Below are 19,078 nucleotides of genomic sequence, written 5' to 3'. Positions count from 1 at the left end.
ATGTCATCCAAAAGAAAGGTAAAATTATTGCTTTAAAAAACATAAAAATTTCATGAAGTATTGTGTGCTAATTTCTTTTGTTTGTATGCCTTTTTAAACTCCTTTCTTTTTGAAAAGGATGAACTTAAGGAACAGTTCAGTATGCTTACAAACATGACATATTTGTACTCTAAAACTCTGAATAAAAAGCAGGTCACTGAGCTCATAGTTGATGAAAGAGAAGACCCGTAGTAAAAGGGCAGAGGGTTATCCAATCTGAATGTGATGACAGTCTTTTTTTATTCTTTGTTTTCCAAATGAAGATCCTATTTGAATGCTTGTTCATTTGGGAAGCTATCTTAGCAAATACCTGTTTATCTTCTAGCAGAAACAGACCTTCAGATATTTTCTGGCTTTTGGTAAGTGTTCCTCAAATCACAGCCCCATTAAAAATGTAGTTTGTTCTTTTTAACTCATGAATAACTAGAATGAATATATTGTGAACAAATATACCATTAAATCCAAGTCCTTGAAGAACATAATTAAGATTCAGAATGCAGAGTACTTAGGCATCCAAAGGAAGGTTCAGCAACTTGATTAAAGATCTCTCCACAAGCTATTGATCTAAACCAAGCTGTTCAAGGTTTGAGTAAAACAATATGGGAGCCACTTTATGACTGTGTCTGCTTCCTTCTGCCAAGAGACTTCTCTGAGATTAGACAAGCTGGCTACAAGCATTCAAAAGGTCAAAGGAAAACAATCCACCGAGAAGAAGCCTCAGGATGAAGTTTGTCCAAAGCTATGAAAATCCTGGAACCACAATGAAAAGGTTTGTCAGCAGTTCCTGTTCATCCAGTGACTGAAAACTGCCTTACCTGCTTTCATGAATCTGTATGCCTTCCAGACCGGTGGGTTGCATTGCCATCCTGAAATGAAACACCTCACTGCAGACAACTGATTGCAATACAGTCTGGCAGCAGTGAGACCTGCAGAAACTCCGAGCGCCAAGCTCCTGTACCCACTGCCCTGTGGTCCCAGCAGCAGGGGCGTAACAGCCTGCACGCCATCCCTACCATCCTTTTCCCCAGGGATTTTTAAAGCCAGGAGCACATAGCAGCAGCAGGGACTGGACATTGCCATTTGTCATGGCTGCTTTGTGTCATGAGATATGAAGCCAGATGAGCTAGCAGGGCCCTTGCACACTCTGCATTTTTGCAGCATTGCAACAGGGCATGTTGGTTGTTCCTCTCCTGTGCAGTGCAGCACTCCCCCCCCACCCTAAGAGTACAGCTTGAGCTTCCTCTCCCCAGCATCCCTCCCACCTCCCATAGCTTCTTCCCAGCTCATCGCAAACTTCCCTGTGCCCTTGGGCAGGCAGGAGGTGTTGATACGTTGATACCCTTGCTCATCTGTGGTGGAGGGAGCAAGAGTTTTTGTGTATTTCCCTGCCTTGCCCACCTGGGTGCATGCAACCCAGCAGCGTGCACCATGTCACAGAGCAGAGGCCCAACTTAAAAAGTAATGACTGGTGCCATTTTTATTGCCTTCTGTTCACTGCAACTTTCAGGGTAAAGGCTGTGCAGGGGGCTTTCAGAAGACCTGTTAATGAGGCTGATGAGCTTCCTGATGCTCCAAAATGTGTCAGACTTGGTAGCTTGTTTAAGGTCACTGGTTTCTGCCACAAGGTGCACAACCAGCCAAGCACACTCCTATTTGCTGCTCAGTGACAGCCTTGCAGCAGCCAAAGACCTGTCGGCACATCCTGCATGTTCTTTCTGCATAAAACCCACAGAGAGCTGTGAAATACCTAACAGGCCAGGAAGGGATACGCAACACAAGTCCTGTGCCTGCTTCTGGTGAGGCTCAACAAACTTACTCAATTGATTTAATGATGAAGAAGTCTTTGCACTAAATGCTTCATATAACTGGAGTATCAATCATCTTGCTCACTGTATTATTTTAAAAGTGATTCACAGTGCTCATTGATTACTCCCGTTAGTGTTTTTAATAGCCATAATAATTTATTTTTAAATCAGTGAGAAAATTTATGTTACAAAGAAGAATGATGGCCCTAGAAAGGATGAAAAAAAAATTGGAAGTCATTAGGACAAGGTCAGGCTTGACTCTACTAAAGCAGCTCACAGGTTATCTTACCAAAGCAGCTTATTAACACTTTTCATAAACCATAGGTTCTGACAGGCAAGACTTCATGCAAGAAAGAAAAATATTTGAAGTAATCACCTGAAGAATCACCCAACTCATTTCTATGCTAAGGGCCCTGTGCTTTGAATGCTTGAGGATAGTTTTATCTGCACAACAAGCATGGAGTTCCTTCAGCAACTCCTGCCTTTTGAGAGTTGAAGATTTTAGGGCTTGGGTCTATTTTTATCAGTGATACAATGAAGAATACTAACAAAAAAGACCATAAGCAGAACAAGAGAGGTGTGGGAAAAACAGTTGCTTTACCTTCTTGAGCTGATAGTCACATCATGCAAAAATATGTACCATCACAAATTTTCACAATCATCACAAATGATTTGAGCTAAAACTCAACCTAGATCAGGGATTAATGACACTCAAAAAAGCTTTTGCTTTTTCTGGCGGCAGTCTGTATTAAATATTTTGCAAGGAAAGACGAGATGGACAGGAGAAGATCACAGAGTAAGTGAGAAAACCCTTGTTTAAAATGGGATGTAAATATTAGATGTGTAGTGTCTGACCTTGAAGACAAATAAAACAGACACTTGTTAAATTATATACACATATTTTGAGCACTTCTGATAGAGAAGTTTCTAGGCCTAGTAGTGCTCTGTTATGATACAATGAGTGCTAGTCTTATGGAAGGTCCAGATCTGCACTCTATTATCTTCATTTTTTTTCTTTTTCTTTTTCTTTTTTTTTTTTAAACAGTTCATTTGAATACATAAAAACTATAAAAACTGATAGTGCTGTTCACTGTGTCACAGCACGGGGCAGAGCCAGCTCCAGGTTTAATTAATCTCTTTTTGTCAGCTAGCTCAGTTAGAAATTGTTTGGAATGAAAAAGTAATTTATCGATTAGTGGAGAGTGGGAATATTAACATAGGTAAGTCCCAGGGCAGGCTCCTGCCCAGGGTAAGCCAAGTCCTTCTCTGTAAAGTTGGGGCTGCAACAGGAATGGCAAGGCATTTAGCACCTTCTTGTTCACAGTCTGAAACCAATTTACAACTGGTTTGTGATAGCTGGCCAAAGGGTAAAAAATCTCCTCTCTAGGGCATCTTTTTGTATGCCCTTCTAGCCAGTGCTACCAGCCCTGATCTTGGGTAACATTTAAATTGAAACTTTTTTCTTCCCCAGCAGGCATTATGAGGGCAGAGATTTTTGATTTGGCAGAGGTGATCAACTTCACCCTCAGAGCAGTTTCTTGCTGGTTGGTTTTCACACCTGTAAGTGTACTTTAATATCTGGTGCCCTGATACTACAGAGACAGCAGATACCATGAATATGTGGGAGGGTAGATGAGCAGTATTTATCGTCCATGCAATAGAGAGGAGAGAAAACCTGTAAGTGGGTAGGGAGCCAGCCCAGCCTGCAAAGCTGACAAGAGCTGAACTTGTGGTCTCCAGCCCCTAAGCCAGGGGTCTTCAAACTACAGCCCGCGGGCTGAGTACAGCCCCCCAGGGTCCTCAATCCAGCCCCCGGTATTTACAGACCCCCCCGCCCCCCCCACCGGGGGTTGGGGGGGAAACCAAGCAGCCGCAGATGGCTGCCTGCCGCTGCATCCGCGCGCCGGCCCCCTGGTTGAACAGTTTGAGGACCCCTGCCCTAAGCAGTGCCGAGAGGCCCATGGTATCTAATGAGGAGCAACGCGGGAAAGTCTTCTCAGCATGCTCATGTCTCACCCCCCCCAGAAACAAATGTTTCCCCTCTCATCTCATAGCCCACAGTATGTGAGGGATAGACCAGCTGCAAAATGGGTGTCCCCACAGGGGAGAGCTCAGCCTTGACCCTCAGGCTGAGGCTTTTGGGGAGAGTCCTGGCAAACAGCAAGTTTCTTGTCCCTGAGCGCCTGCATTGACTGGTTTTCTGTATGTCCACTCCTGATGGAGGTGATGGGCATGATTCCCCTTTGCTAAAAGATGCTGTGTCCAATCTGACAATAAGCATATTGTCCATCTGCAATGGGTTGGTGCAGTCCTATGGGATGCTTGTGGGGGTGGCGTGACCTGTCTCCAGTGTGAGCAGGGTGCTTGTGGCTGTGGACAGCCTGCAGCCTGTAATCCTCCTCAGCTCTTTCCTGCAGCCTCTGGAGCATCCCGGGACTGACGCTGGAGAGCAAGAAGGAGAAAGCACACTTCACCGAGGCAGGCAAAGGGCTGAGCATGGGCTTGGACTTAGACAAGTGGGAACAGGCGTTAATCATCGTGACAGGAATCACTTGTCATCCTGTTCATCACCAATACCCCCCACACAGCTGCCCACACTCCCATCTCCATGCATTACCTTGGCATTAGAGCACACAGCCAGCAAGTGGCATGGCTGCAAGTGCTGCAGAGCTGCCCATCTTGGCACAGGCTGGTGCTCGTGACCATGGCACATATCCTCAGGAGTACACTCTCCATTTTGGGTGGACCTGCTGGCTGAGGGGTGCCATTCATTGCCACTTAGGTGGCCCCATGTTGTCTGCCATGCAGAGGCCTGGCGACTGGGCTTGCTCTTGTGTCTTGACCTGTATCTTGAGCTATTTTTTGGGTGCCTTGCACAGCTGCTTGCCTGGCCCCCAGCATGCATCTGGTAGCAGAGAATCAGCTGGATCCCAGTCCTGTGCCAGCAGGGGATGAGCTCCCGGGCCCCAGCCACTCACTTTCTCTGTGAGAGGCACTGTCTAATGTCTCCCTGGCACAGCAGCTGATCAATTACCCAGTGGAGTAACTTAGTGATATTGAGATTGAAACACCAAGGTACCTGTCCTGGTTTTATTGCATCAATTAAATCTGCTCACAAGGGGAGAAACTTGTCCTTGGAGGCACACGCAGTCACATCACCTTTCACTCACACGCCTCATCCAGGTGACCCCCTGGATGGCACCAGCAGTATTTGCACCTGTGTGCCTTGCCCTTGCCAGCTCTGGGTGCACCCTCCTTGGCCCCACATATTCCCACCACTGCTCTTGCTGAAGTCGATTTTGTGAGCCAGCACACAGGTGCATGGACAAACCCACTGCAGCACAGGGCAGGGCGCACAAAGAGGCAGTCCTGTGCTCTTCACACAAGCCACTGGTGCATTTTGCTTTTGCTGCAGATGATCACTAGTTATAAAACCTGCTTTTTGTTCATCAGGTGATTTTTTTACAGCACCTAAGTTAGTCTATTAACAGCACTGCTGACATCCCCATCTATAATTAACATTTCAAGAAAAATCACGGACGGGAACGGCAAGTCTTTAGGATACAAAATTAGGCAAACACATGGATCTCATATCCCCTGCTCCCCTCTCCTACCTCATTCCCAAACATGGGGGTTTTGGCACAGTCTGTCTTCAAGTTCCTCCAAGCTGTTACACAAGAAGGTACCTGTAAACAACCCATTGCAAACTCTGGGTATCTCTTTCTGCTTAAGGGGTTTTCTTGCACTGCTTTATGATTTGTGGAATTATGTTGACAAATGTCATTAGCACGAGTCATTTATAGCAACTCAGGATCTAAAGAGGGTTGGATAAGGGAAAGCAGATGGAGAATAAACACAGTGCCTCCAATACCACAGAGGCCACTGAATAAATATGCACTTTGCTTGGTTAAAATAACGGTTATTGGCAGTAAGTGGTGTTGGGTTTTTTTCACCAGTGGGGGACTAATCACTCTGGCAAGAGCTAGGTGCTTTGCAAGCTGTTCCAGCACTCTTTAGGCTCGCCTTGTGTTGTACAACCAAACTCACTGAATTCCATACTAAACAACCAGGTAGGGATCAGTGAAGTCTGCAATGTCAAACTGATACCACAAGTCACGCTGTTTTCCCAGGGCGTGCAAAATCCTGTTGCGCCATCATACATGCTGCTTAGCGATTATTTTCAGGCTAGATTTGCTGCTAAACACCTACTTCTGAACGTGACTCAGGGCAGGGTTCAAAGATGGCTTTCCCAATCCAGAATGGTACATAAGGCAAATTCAGCTGCCAGCTCTTTTTGGACCAAGTCAGCTTTAAGAAAATCCAAAATGCAGCCAATGGACATGAAAAATTTTAATTTCAAGTCTGTGGCACCAACACACCTAATGTGGGTCTCACCACAATTAGCAGTATACAACTGCAGAGCTGGTGGTGGCAAGGACATAAACCCCAGACCAGCAGAGAGGAAGGGCTGTGTCATGAGCAATGAGGATGTCTCCTGGGACCCTGCCCAGGGATCAAACTCTGCTGTTGTTTTGCTTTTCAGAGGTCAAAACCTGTAGGGCTCAGGGAAGCAGTTGCGTTGAGAAAAGACTTGGGAAGGGATTAGATAGTCTCATGCCAGACTAAGACACCGAACCAGGGCCAGCCCCAAAACCCTAAAATCAATAGTCTGTAGCAGTAACTTGAAATGGTAGCAAACAAAACCAAAACCAAAAAGTAAAGTGAGAACAACAGTAGTAGTGAAAAGCAGCAAAGTGCACCTGGTGTTACATTCATCTTTCCAGCCGTATCACCAATGGCACTGAATAAGGTTGTCTGATCAAGGTAACCCTTCCGTGATGTTATTTTATCTTTAAAACATGCCAGTGATTAAATCTATGGGCAGCTGCCATCTTGGAAACTAATCCAGCACAGATGTGTTGTGTTTTACATTAAAGTCAGTGCCAGCTGCCACCTTGCCTCCTTTCTTGCCCCACAGTCAGTGATTCCCCAGTGAACAGGACACTTGACAAGAGACGGACATGCCAGTTTGTTTCCTAGTGATGCTTTGGTAAAGGTAATGCTGGCAGCCTTCATCTCATTGGCTACCGAAGTTCAGTTTCTGCATCTTCCATTTCTGCTCTGACATAAAGCCTTTGTCAAGAAAGACAAGTTACCATGGCAGTGCCTCTAAAATAGAACAAATCCAACATACATCAATACCTGTACAATAAATACAATAGAGTACTACTTATAATGCATTATTCTGCATTCACTGGGTAGTAATTTGTGCAGAGGGCTGCAACTAACTCCTTTTCATTTAATTATGGGAAAGCAATTCTTCAAATCGGAAATGCTCTGTGCTTGGGAAGGAACAGAGCAGAACCCCCAAGTGATTAAAAAGACAGAGCTCCGGTTGCTAAATTAGAGCTGCTAACGAGATTGTTCTTCATGGAGAGGCTGATCTATCTCCCCCTGACTGTACTGAGCACTGGATCAGGTCCACACTTTCAGAGAAGTGCAGGCTTCTAAGGGGTTTTAACAAGTCTGTGTTTTATTTTGCTGGAGATGATGGTTGGTATTCCTGTTTGCTGCAGGCAGGGGCAAGCATCTCGGCAGGTCAGGACACATGGCTGTAAGCCAGGCAGAGGGAGCTCAGCCAGGTTCCCTTCCTCGAAATGGAAGGTATTCAAAGACAACTAGAAAACCAGCTATATTTACATGAGTGTGAGACCAATGCTATGACATGATGTGTTTCCCACCAAGGCATGGGTCTTCCTGGTCTGGGTTGCACATCACAGTTGTGTCAGGACACCAGGAAAAGCTCACAGAAAATGCCCATCTTTGGATATCTCCTCAAGCAATAGGATAACTGGTCTGCACAGGTGCCTCAGACTGGAGTATATGACCCAGTACGGGGTCTTCCAGCCTTGTTACTCTGTGCTGGGAAGTCTTTGCCTCCCACTTGATTGCCTCTGACAACCCAAGGCTTTCATGTTAGAAATGTTCTTTGCAAGCCAGTCCAGACCAAGCTGTTATTTTGCTACGCTTAGTTGAGCATTATAAATTTTATTTTATTTTATTTTATTTTATTTTATTTTATTTTATTTTATTTTATTTTATTTTATTTTATTTTATTTTATTTTTTAAAGAAGACTTTTTGTATTATGCTTTGGCACTTTTAGAAATCCAGATAACCAGATTTTCTGGTCCAGTGGTTTGCTGTTTTACTTGACACTGAGCAGTAGAAAGTCTGTAATGAGTATCAATGAGGAAACCTTTTCCCTCCCCCCAGAAATAAATCTTAAAACTTCCTGTGATGCAATGGGGAAGACTTGCAACAGGTGAATTTATGTGCAGATGCTCCAACGCCAGTCTAAATTATTCGACTGAACAAGCATGGGGATGTTGTTCAACAAATTTTCTAGTTATTTCTTCATTCCTCATTTAAGCAACGGTTGTGCTGATGTTAACAAACCTGCATAACCTTGTCATCCTGAAGACAGGGCAATTTTCCCAGCAGTACTTTTGAACCCAATTAGTTCTCTTGTATTCACAGTGAATAACATTTACTGTTGCATATGGTACCACTGAATGAGATCTGCATGCCAGTGTTGCAAGGGCCTCTGCCTCTGGCATCTTCACCAATACCTGCCACAGCAGTATGCTTGAGGAAAGATTGTGTTGTCATGTGCTTCCTTCCATTGTTACAACAGTTCATGCAGTTAGTAGTGCAGTTTGGTAGACATTTTTGAACTGCTGCAACATAGTCATGATATTCAATAAAAACACCCCTGATTTATAGAAAGGATTTTAAATAAATCAATATGTGAAAGCAGTATCAGTGATGCTCTTAAATTGTTTCTCAACATCAAGACAATACTATCTTTTACTTGCTAGTGTTAAAAAAAATGCATTATTTCAGAGAAACTTTTAGTCACTTATGCAGTTGTATAACATAGCAAAAAAACAGCAGCTATCTGAAATACAGCAAAACACATACATGCCCTAGGAACAACCAAAACAAGGTTCAACAAAACACAGGTGAATCATTTCAACTGTATGCACAAAAAAATGGAGATAGAAGAATCCATGTTGCCTTTACAATATTTCATAACATGATTTGAACTTACTGGTTACAGACTCTTGTTCTGTATTACAGACTGTCCAGCTCTTAAGGGCAATGTATTTTTTTTTTTAACAACTAAAATGTATTTCTGGTAAAAGTCTTATTACAAGAAACCAGTCATAGTTCAGAAGCAAAGCTGGCTTGCTGTTCCTTAACATTTCTCTGTTGAGATACAGACTTTCTTCAGAACTGATATTCCTAGAAACATATGTACATATCAACAAGAATTCTCTTTTAAAAGTGTAATTGTTACTTTAATTTCTTTCTCTTTCTGGATATGTGGTTACATATACATGTATAAATACTTTTCTTTTTTAATTACCTCTGGTTTTAGCTTCTGTTCTGCACTTTTTCAGACCTCCCTGACTTCTGGAAAAGCTCTGATAGTGGAATTAGGAAGGGCATGGGAGAAAGCTCCATGTAGTGGACACTTCTGGGGACTTTGGATGACTGAGCACTGTGAGGCATACAGTTAGATCTGCAATGGGTGCCATTCAGTAGTTCTATAGAAAAGAGAAACAAGCAAGGCCAGGGAAGTATGGGAGAGAGAAGAAGAGAGGTAGAAAGATTGAATACACAGAAAAGTGTAACTGCATGAAATCTTTACACTTTCATAATTTAAAAAATAAAAATAAAGCACAAAATTGATTGGAGGTATCTTGGTCATGAAAAAAGAAAAACAACATGAACATGATTGGCTTTTCTGCGCTACTTGGGCCATGGACATAAGTAATACAGTACAGGATGAGAAAGAATTTGGTATTAAGACGAAAAACTGCCTACATTGCTGTTTAGTTGTGAAATAGCTGTTTTTATTCTAACAGTGAAAGTTTATTTTGTGTGCTTAGTCTTCAGGAAAAGTGAACCATCCACTGGTGTTTTCTTGTGGTTAAGTGGTGGTCAGGCAGCACCTTAAGTCCTGCCAGAGTTTTTATTTAAGTCAGTGGAAACCTTCCTGTTGATTTCAGAGGGCTTTTAATCTGACTACTGTGAATATGCTTTCACACACCCTATGTCTGCAACAAGCTCCCAATAGTTATAAGGCTTCTGCCAAAGAGAAATACTGAGACGCTTTGGACATAAAAGTATCTCTCTCTCTCTCTAAATCTGAGATAATGACCATTCTATTGCTCAGTTCAACCACCATGTGAACACCACTGTAAGTAGGAATTAATACAAAAAGAATAGAGAAGGAACAGAAAATATTACTGTGTCCCTGAGTAAATCTTTACTTCTTAAATGCTGCATGCATCTCAAAGAGTACTGCATAACTGGAGCCAATTAAAAGGGCCACAAAGAAAATCCAGGTTATGACAGCAGCTATCGTGCAAGATATGCCTCAGTAGCATTCTAAATACAGCCCTAAGTCTTCAGACTTGAGGAGGTTACAGTGAAGAATTGATAAATCCCGAGTGGCATGGTGAAAGTGAGTACAGCATGATTATTCATCCTTTTTTCAGATACAAATGCAGAGAGTCATCAAAAAGAAATAGGAACGTTTTCTGGAGGCAACAAAAGAAGACACCTCTCCACATCTGCAACTTAGCTGTGCAACGTGGCCAGAGTTTCTTGTGGGCACCAGGAATGAAAGTAGGTTCAAAGGTTGCTGGACATATTTGTTATAAGAAAAATCTACCAAGAAAACTTTAAAAACTAAGACATCATCTCTGGCTAGGAAGGTAGCCACAGCAATTGCTTTATAGCCCACATGAGGCTGGGAAAAGATTCTGGCTGTTACGGTGTGTTCCTCCTGCCCTTGCATCCTTCTCCAGGCACATACCACAAGCAGCTCCTGTGTTGGGGAGATCTGTCAGGGTACAACAGCTCTTACCTGATTATTTCTAGGAAGGAGGGGTTGGGATGACTGCAGCCATGGCTTTCATCAGTACAATTTCAGGCAATAAGAGTACCACATTAATTATGAAGTATTATTTGCAATACTAACAGTATTCTTCAATATCATTGGTATCTGACGATATCGTTTCTGAAGTGGAATTAGATTATTTTTTCCTTTAAATGTGTATTTTTAGTGATGAACCAAAAAGAACCAACAATGACATTTCAGGTTGAATAATTAGAATACAATGCTTCTGTAATCATGCCAACTCAATCTCAAACGAAATGTCCTCAGATACAGTAAGTACACAACCTAATTAAAATGGAGTCCATGTTTTTATTTCTTTCTCTCGCTCATAAGCATTCTTTACATTTTAATTATATTTGTATAACTGTTTTCCTATTTTCTACTTGTTTTTCTGATGTGAAAGGTGCTTAGAAGTAACTGGAATCCGTAATTAAAGTGACTGTAGCAGTATGCAAATTACCAAAAAGTGTACACAAAAACAAAGTGATGGAAAAGTCTGTGCTCAGAGACTTTTCAATCATCATCTAGTCATTTTCTCTGAATTATCCAGATATTCAACTCTTATCCCCTAAGCGACTTAAAAAAATATCTCAGCCAGGTGTTCGTTGTACCGATGACAGGTTAAAGTCCTCAGATGGAAGCGACATTAAGTGAATAGTTCCCCTATTAACAGTCAGGCGAAAAAAAAGCTGCACATTGCATGATCTCTGTTCAGATCCCGGTGCTGCTTCGTTAGGGTCCCCCAAACCCCTCAGGCTGCAGGGAGCAGAAAATGGTCTCTGCTCCAGGTGGTACTGTCAGTACCATCCCAGGCTTCTTATACAGTGAACTAATCACATCCCAAAGCTTTCAAAACTGCAGATTATGTGTGGGGAACTGCTTGCTAACATACCATATATGCCTTTATAAATACCTGTCTCCATAGTGTGTAAGATGGGAAAGTGGTGACACTTCTTGGAAGCAATGATGAGGACAGCTCACCATTATCTTCACTTTTGACATTTTAACTAAAACTAAGGCTTCTTTTAAACTCTTGCGTGTTTATTCATGTATTTTGTATGCCACTGAATGTTCATCTTTAAACCAAAATAAACAAAGCACTGGCTTTTCCTGAAAGTTGATGAATCTGGCATAGAAAGAAATATTTAAGACATTAATTCCAAAGTAAGATTATCCTCCAAATGATTTAAAAGATAATGACTTACAGAAATATGAAAGGAAAAGAGCAAAATCTGAAAAAAAAACCAAACCAAAAAAACCCAGACACAAAACCTGCTGCCATTTCTTGGCTGGGTGTTTCTGCCATACAGTACAAACAACAGTGAGTAAAGAGAATACTCATAATTACCTTTAAAAATGAAAATAAATTTAAAAAAATCCAAGTAATAAATAGCAGCCACTTCACTGGTATTTCTGAAGATGTTCTTTGGTTGAGAGCTTCGAGCTGAGGTTTACATTGAGGATGGCTCCTCCTCTGGTGGTGATGATGTTTATCTCAGTGCATCAGACAGAAACAAACACAATTTATAAACAAGCTCCAGATATTTTAGTCTGTAGTGGATCCTAGATTTCTTATTGCGGATAATGTAATTAATAAATAACAGAAGCGAGTGAGGGCAAGTGAGCCTTATGCCGGCAGAGAACATTTTAAAATCATCTATTTACAAGAAATCATTTAAAGGATTGAGTTGACACAGATGAACGGTAAATTCCACTGGTTCTGTCTGCAAAACATGTAGCTTCTTTCTAAGGAAGGTGGAGTCTGGTGTTCATGCAGCCCAATGTTTGTTTCTCTTCAGAAACAGTGTTGAGCAAGAGCACGGCTTATTCTTGATGCTTTTGTGGTCTTCTGTTCTTCTAAACCACCCTTTTGCTTCTCTGTTCACTTGTGTTGAGTTCTGAGTTTGGGAAGGTAAATAAACAGAAAAACACGTGCAAGAGTGCATGAAGGTTTAGAAGAACCGGAGGATGTGGGTGCAGAGGATTGCAGATGGGATAGTCCACTGTAACAGGATGTGCTGGGTGAGTCGGGCAGAAAGGGTGAGAAAACTTAGCAGCCTGGAAAAAACCTACCAGTCATGTCAGAAATTAGGTTTCTGTGAAGAGGAACTTGATTGTCTTAAGTGACTGGGAAGCTGCAGGATGTTTCACACTGTGCAGGTCATTTGTGTTCAGGGCAGCAAGGGATCAAGAGCATTTGTAGCTAGCACTGACAGGCAATCTGACACAGGCATAAGACAACCAGCTTATATGTTCCCTATTTTAAAAAAGCTACCATTCACCCTCTTAAGCTATTTATACAATGACAATACTCTGAATAGGGAGATAATTGTGCTAAGTTTCCTTATGCTGTGCACTACATATACATTACATGCCACCTACATCACATGTAGCAGACAACTAATTCATTCCCATTTGAGCTTGGGAAGCTATAATTCATTCCAAGCACATGAGCATTGACTCCTCTTCCCATAAGCAGAGCTCCATGTAGAAATGCTGCAGGATGGGGTATTGGCTGTAACAACCACTAACAAACAAACAGCTCATAATCTTCAGAGAGCATCCCTAGAAACTTTGATACAGGCACTGTGCTTTTTTAGTACAGTGAAATGGTACTACAGTTCAGGATGGCGCTGCCAGTACAAGTTGAAGCATATCCAAAGATTTCTTTGTCGTTCATACTAAGCCCTGTATACTGGATGGCAAAGGTTCTAGAGCAAAATTACTTAATAACCTGAATTAACGGCTTTTCTAATGCCTGTATCCACAGCACCTAAACCAGAAAAACAGTGACATGCATCTGAAGCTATGAGCAGGACAGCTTATCATTACCTTCACATTTGACACAGTAATTTAAACCAATACTTCTCTTAAACCCTTATATAGTTATTCCTGTGTTTTGTATGCTATCTTTTGTTTTGCTGTATCTATCAATTTGTCTCTCCTAACTATCACCAGAAAATAAGGACAGATTGATGTAGAGACAGAATGACAACAGTAGGAGCAGGGAAACAGGGATGTCATGCACAGCTGCACACCGGTTCTTAGAAAACAATACAATGCAAACATCTGGAACCAGTTAGCACACTGACTCCCAAATCATACTCCGTCTTTTGTCAAAGTGATCACAAAGCTGTCTACAACATTTCCTGCCAATTTTATCTTTTGCCCAGCTCAGAAGTGGCCTAGAGTTCCAAACACTGCTTTGGGGAGAATGGAGGTGAAAGATGCATTGAAAAAAATCAGTGTATTTTCAAAGGTTGTAGTGCTAACTAATTTTTCTTAGATGTCATTCAGCTGTCATAAAAATAATAGTTTAGAACATCGCTGGAAACACTGTGGAAAAAAATGAAACAAAAACTGAGCTGAAGAGAAAATATTAGTGGTAGCTGTAGCAAGTAAAAATTTCCTACTGAAAAATTTGGTACGCTGAGTAAAGAGTACATTTTCCAAAGCAGTAACTGTGTTTTAATCTTTATCTGTTAGCTCCCTCCAATTTTATAAACACCAAGGCTGTCATAGTCTGTGAAATCACCTTCAAGAGGGCAGTGGCCTTCATTAAAATCTCAGTGCTTTGTTCACAGAATCAGAAAAAATCTCACCAAAAAGGCAGAGGTTAATACTAGATTAGCAGAAGCAGCAAGGGTTGCTTGGTAATCTTGAGAGGCCTTCCCTAGACACATTACATAAATTCTTGCCAAGAGCTTTGTTTCCTTTAAAAACAGTTTGAAATAATTTTTTTTCTCTATTTTGGCCTTTTGTTTTTGTTTTTTTCTAGAGACATAGGAACAGCCTGCTGAGTTCATCTGCTTTATGTCATTCAGAAATGTCTCTGTACACAGCAGAGGGAAAGGAACACTGCGAATGGAAAATACTGATTTAAGAAAAGAAGAAAAAATATTCTAAGCATATAGTAATTCCTTTTCAAAATTTGGAAATTATTAAAACCACTAAAAAGAAACTATTTAAAAGAGTAATTAAATCCATAAAACAGACCAGACTGAATTTCTAGTTGCTTTTGTACCATTCACTTAAAAATGGCCTAGTAATTTTCGCAGAGATGTATGATTTTTTTCAGAAGCATAATTCACAACTAAACAAATTTCTTCCTTGCTTAAGTTTTCCCAAAATATCTCAGCTTGATTAATTTCACTCCCTTTTGCGAAAGAGCAAGATTCCATACATCTGGATCCAAGTGCAGGACTATGATTTTCAAAAGGCTTTGAACATTTGTTCGAATCATCCACAGTTTCTGAAATGTGCTGCATTTCCCTAACTAGATTTTGAAAAATTTTACTTTGTTGATGGCAAAGAATATGTTTAAAGAAGATTCAGTTTCTTCTAGTGAAAAGCTTATTGACATTTTAGGGTGCTATTCAGTTGCTACTGCACACGATTCAAAGTGCCCCAAAAAACTTGGAGACAGCTAACATGGTCTTACTTTCCTTCATACCAGCTTTCATACTGTAGGCAGAAGAAAGCAGACCAATACTAGTCTTAGGTCTGTTGTCTCACACTGGTATGGTGCAGAGTGAGTGCCAAAGCCCAAGACCTTTCTTTCTTGTATTGAAGTGTGTTAATTTGTCCAAAACCCAGGGAAGTCCCTAGGAGTATTTGCAATTAGATGACTGGCCTGAAGCCAGGCCTCAAATCATATGAGGCATTAGGAATCAAAAAGCTATTTAAGGATGGTTTTGTGGTTACATTTTATACATGTAAGTATTTTGGAGAGTTTATGGTATCTCACATAAATTTAGAAGTAATTTCCCCCCAGTTATTTCTGAAAGAAAATAACTATTATTTTACTTTTGTTTCATTTTAATACTTTAAATTTTTAATTGCAGTAAATTTTGGCAATTGGGAAAAAAAAAGTGCTTTTTATACCCACACAGAAGCGCGCGCACACACACACACAAAAACATATACACTTATTAAATCCATAAATGCTATTTAAATTTCTCTGCTCCTTTTTGCATTCAGCATGTATTTAACGTAATGGCATGTGAAGGGTAAAGTACCCAGTTATTTTTTTTTTTTAAAGTGAAAGATAATTTATCAGCTGTATTATATGAGCAAATATGTCTGCATGTAATTCTACACTTACAAATACAAGCTAACAGTGACTTTTGTGATCAGCAAACTGCATCAGACTGTGATTTTGGATATAACTAAGTCACCTACTTACTTACATGGAGGGCAAGAAGGAATAATTGTGCTAAATAATTAATTAAGAGGATGAAAGTGTAACAAAGATATCTGAACAACAGGGCAGAATTTCAAGGTCTCCTCTGGAAAAAGTCTGTACTAGTTCTTTTGCTGATTATATTTAGATATAATTTCCAATACATTAGAGAATTTATTATGCCCTTCAAGAGCTGGGAAAGCATCAGTTCAAGCCACTTGGTTTTGAAAGTATTTTAGATATTACCAGGGAGACAATTTTCTTCCTGTCTGATGACATCCTTTTGGCTCCAGTATCAAAATCATTGCATGTTTTTTGTAACCATAAAGCCATATCAGACTGCCTTATCCTTCACAAATGCAAGTTAAACTTCACTTCTGATTAAATTTGAATGAAAGGAGATCACTAATTTCGAACAAACTTGATGGACGTCTGTCTTTGTTGTGATGCCTACAGAAATTTAATCTCTTAACAAGTCAATCACTCCACACAGAAATGCTAATATATGGGAGAGCTTGGCAGGATGAAGATAGAAAGTACTCCCATTGCACAAAGCCCCTGAAGCAAGGAGTAGCCACCTGATGTGCAAAATGATGAGGCTGTTTTTCAAATGAGACAAACAGCCTTACGGCTGAGTGTCTGTCTACCTAAAATACCTATCCTTAGGATATTGTTCCACAGAGGTTCAACAGGGTCCCTTTCAGCATGGAGCTGGAGCAATGCCACGTGGAGGTGCATATGTGGCCCCACAGATGTGGGTACCAGCTCACAGGCTTTCCTGACAATGAGTGGAAAATAAGATCTTTTGATGGATGCACTTTTCAGGGGATAAGCTAGCCAAGACACAGAAATCTCAAACACCAGCTCCAGAAACAAGCAAATAAAAAGCCTGAAAGCTGAGCCCTATGCAACCACTGTATTGTGCTGCTCCTGACTTGTGGGAGGCCGGGTGTGTACCTCTCCCCAGCCACTTACACTGCTCCTACCCCTGAAATTGTCCTGCATGCTACCATTGCAATGAAAATGGAGTAGGAAACTCAGAGCCAGCTCTGGTCCAAACAGGGAGCTAGCTTATTAGGGCAGCTTGTGAAAAATGATTTATGAAGTTTAAGGCCAGGAGGGACCATTAGAACATCTAGTGTGACCTTGTGTACATCACAGGCCATTACATTTTATCTAGTTATGGCTGTATTGTGCTCCATTAACTTCGTTTTATTCATCTGCGCTTTCCTGGCAGGCAGCTAGACTTAAAAGTCAGGACAGGGAGATGGATACTCATCACTTCCCTTGGAAGTGTGTCTAACAGCTTGGATCAAGTAAGGAAAGGTGTGTCCTCAGTTTTCATCTAAATACGTTGGACCTTTTTCCGTATGCTGGCTTTGTTGTGCCTTTCTGTACTAAATTAAATGTCCTGTGAATGTTGCCTGTTTTCCTTCCATCATTGGATTATTCCCTGTTTATTCGCTTCAGTAGTTTTCTGATAAGATAAGCTGAATTTATTATGTTTCTGCCTGAAAAAATGCTCTACTTGTTTCAGCCCTAGTATCAGTTTTGTGTTTCTTTGGTTTTCTTCAGCATCATTTTACAATTGTGCAGGATTCTCCTAGTAGTCAGCTTTGTACTGTACAGAGAGGTAAAATTACCTTAATCTCTTCTCCTATTCACTTCTTCCTTGTTCATACACTCAATGCTCTTATTAACTTTGTTATCACATCAGTGGAATTTCTCATGTTGAATTGCTTTTTGCATTGTCCCCTAATGCCCATTCAGGGCCATTGAGCCCAGGGATATGTTTCCACATGCTCTCAGGACTGCCTGCTTTCTTTGCTCCTAAGCATATAAACTAGCACTTACCATACATTTTGTTTAATAGCCCCAGGACCCTGCTGTATGGATTTTTATTTTTTTATCACTTCATTCCTTTCTGTAGTGAGCAAACTATCAAATTCTATAGGGCCCTCCCATAAATGGCATCTTTCAGCCTCATACCACCTGATGATCACATTGGAAATGAAAGTACTAATGCACCACAAATTAACTCTGAGGTGCCTGAATTCAAGGCCTGTTTGTGTGCTTGGTCATGGCAACCTCAGGCATTTGCAGCTCAAAAGCTTAAGACTGGACATAAAAATTAAGATCTTGCATGTTATTACTATTCTTAGTTTTGAATCCTCCATGTCTGTGAGATCACACTTTCCACACTATTTCCATTGAGACTGAAAACATGCAAAGAAGAAAAAGAGAACAGTTGCTTGTTCATATTAGAATGTAAGACCTTAAAAACAAAACTACCACCGTATTGAATCAGAGACCTTAATGGACTCATAGAAAAAGGTTACTGAAATACTTTCTCTTGAAAGTCACTATATTTTTCAAGCAAATTTAGCAAGGCCAACAAATAAGCAAACAGAGAGAGAGGCACCATGGGATTTCTTTGTTCATGTCAGTTTGTTCATCCTGAACATGAATGCCATGATCCTCCTTTTCTAAGACTACACAGCTCTCCTGTGAAAACAAGAGATGTTGTGGTTTGCGTTTGTATTGGACACAAAGTGGAATTAACAAACTCAGTCAACATCACGTCCCATTGCTATAAAGCTTATTTTATTTAAATGCATATGTGCATATGCCTTTGTTTCACGGAGGTGTACTTAGGCTTTTGAATGCATTGTTGGAAAACAAGAGACAATGTTCACTGAAGCTGGAAAAATCTCATGCTTCATAAATCAAGGAGACAATCTGGCCTTCATTATGGAAAACTCAGGGTGAAATCCTGGCTCCGTTGGCGTCAGTGGAAAAACTCCCATTGACTTTACAGAGGTTTGCTTTGCTTTCTGATATGTCGTTATGTGATTAGTCTATGTGATTAGTCTGCACCTCACATGTTTTCCCAGGTTTAACTTACCAGTCTTCAGTCTGCAAAGCAATTAATTGAGAAAAAAAAATTAATTGAGATGCATCCAAATAATTGTCACCTTCAGTTTCTCTCTTAGGGCTAGTTACAAGCCACACTCCCATACTTGGTAATAAATCCTGATGTTTAGCTAACAGACCACAGGGTAGCATTTCCGGAACTCTTT

The sequence above is a fragment of the Falco rusticolus genome, chromosome Z (genome assembly GCF_015220075.1).
Source record: "Falco rusticolus isolate bFalRus1 chromosome Z, bFalRus1.pri, whole genome shotgun sequence".
NCBI classification, from domain to species: Eukaryota; Metazoa; Chordata; class Aves; order Falconiformes; family Falconidae; genus Falco; species Falco rusticolus.
The sequence above is the reverse complement of the archived record's forward strand: the minus strand, read 5'-3'. Positions refer to the sequence as shown.